This window comes from Lampetra fluviatilis, unplaced genomic scaffold (assembly GCF_964198595.1).
Source record: "Lampetra fluviatilis unplaced genomic scaffold, kcLamFluv1.1 SCAFFOLD_627, whole genome shotgun sequence".
NCBI lineage: Eukaryota > Metazoa > Chordata > Hyperoartia > Petromyzontiformes > Petromyzontidae > Lampetra > Lampetra fluviatilis.
In genome coordinates this window covers 37673-40000 of record NW_027621012.1, presented here as the reverse complement: position 1 = coordinate 40000, position 2328 = coordinate 37673, and positions in this window count along the sequence as shown.

The window sequence follows — 2328 nt, the reverse complement described above, 5'->3', positions numbered from 1 at the left end:
TCGGCGCGAGAGAAACGATGCCCCGTAACGCACATGAGAGCAATCCGGGCCAATTTCTCCCGTTTGATGGGGTCTATGTGTAAAAATTTTGACTTTTTTGAGTGCACGTGCAAATCTGCTGGAAAAGCCTGTGGAAGTTTCACGGCGTTCGTACGATATTTGGCGACGCAAAAATGAGCGATTTCCCAGCTCGATGGAATTCGGAGCGAGAGAAACGATGCCCCGTAACGCACATGAGAGCAATCCCGGCCAATTTCTCCCGTTTGATGGGGTCTATGTGTACAAATTTTGACTTTTTTGAGTGCACGTGCCAATCTGCTGGAAAAGCCTGTGGAAGTTTCACGGCGTTCGTACGATATTTGGCGACGCAAAAATGAGCGATTTCCCAGCTCGATGGAATTCGGCGCGACAGAAACGATGCCCCGTAACGCACATGAGAGCAATCCGGGCCAATTTCTCCCGTTTGATGGGGTCTATGTGTAAAAATTTTGACTTTTTTGAGTGCAGGTGCAAATCTGCTGGAAAAGCCTGTGGAAGTTTCACGGCGTTCGTACGATATTTGGCGACGCAAAAATGAGCGATTTCCAAGCTCGATGGAATTCGGAGCGAGAGAAACGATGCCCCGTAACGCACATGAGAGCAATCCGGGCCAATTTCTCCCGTTTGATGGGGTCTATGTGTAAAAATTTTGACTTTTTTGAGTGCACGTGCAAATCTGCTGAAAAAGCCTGTGGAAGTTTCACGGCGTTCGTACGATATTTGGCGACGCAAAAATGAGCGATTTCCCAGCTCGAGAGAATTCGGCGCGAGAGAAACGATGCCCCGTAACGCACATGAGAGCAATCCGGGCCAATTTCTCCCGTTTGATGGGGTCTATGTGTAAAAATTTTGACTTTTTTGAGTGCACGTGCAAATCTGCTGGAAAAGCCTGTGGAAGTTTCACGGCGTTCGTACGATATTTGGCGACGCAAAAATGAGCGATTTCCCAGCTCGATGGAATTCGGCGCGAGAGAAACGATGCCCCGTAACGCACATGAGAGCAATCCCGGCCAATTTCTCCCGTTTGATGGGGTCTATGTGTAAAAATTTTGACTTTTTTGAGTGCACGTGCAAATCTGCTGAAAAAGCCTGTGGAAGTTTCACGGCGTTCGTACGATATTTGGCGACGCAAAAATGAGCGATTTCCCAGCTCGATGGAATTCGGAGCGAGAGAAACGATGCCCCGTAACGCACATGAGAGCAATCCCGGCCAATTTCTCCCGTTTGATGGGGTCTATGTGTACAAATTTTGACTTTTTTGAGTGCACGTGCAAATCTGCTGAAAAAGCCTGTGGAAGTTTCACGGCGTTCGTACGATATTTGGCGACGCAAAAATGAGCGATTTCCCAGCTCGAGAGAATTCGGCGCGAGAGAAACGATGCCCCGTAACGCACATGAGAGCAATCCGGGCCAATTTCTCCCGTTTGATGGGGTCTATGTGTAAAAATTTTGACTTTTTTGAGTGCAGGTGCAAATCTGCTGGAAAAGCCTGTGGAAGTTTCACGGCGTTCGTACGATATTTGGCGACGCAAAAATGAGCGATTTCCAAGCTCGATGGAATTCGGAGCGAGAGAAACGATGCCCCGTAACGCACATGAGAGCAATCCGGGCCAATTTCTCCCGTTTGATGGGGTCTATGTGTAAAAATTTTGACTTTTTTGAGTGCACGTGCAAATCTGCTGAAAAAGCCTGTGGAAGTTTCACGGCGTTCGTACGATATTTGGCGACGCAAAAATGAGCGATTTCCCAGCTCGATGGAATTCGGCGCGAGAGAAACGATGCCCCGTAACGCACATGAGAGCAATCCCGGCCAATTTCTCCCGTTTGATGGGGTCTATGTGTAAAAATTTTGACTTTTTTGAGTGCACGTGCAAATCTGCTGAAAAAGCCTGTGGAAGTTTCACGGCGTTCGTACGATATTTGGCGACGCAAAAATGAGCGATTTCCCAGCTCGATGGAATTCGGCGCGAGAGAAACGATGCCCCGTAACGCACATGAGAGCAATCCCGGCCAATTTCTCCCGTTTGATGGGGTCTATGTGTACAAATTTTGACTTTTTTGAGTGCACGTGCAAATCTGCTGAAAAAGCCTGTGGAAGTTTCACGGCGTTCGTACGATATTTGGCGACGCAAAAATGAGCGATTTCCCAGCTCGATGGAATTCGGAGCGAGAGAAACGATGCCCCGTAACGCACATGAGAGCAATCCCGGCCAATTTCTCCCGTTTGATGGGGTCTATGTGTACAAATTTTGACTTTTTTGAGTGCACGTGCCAATCTGCTGGAAAAGC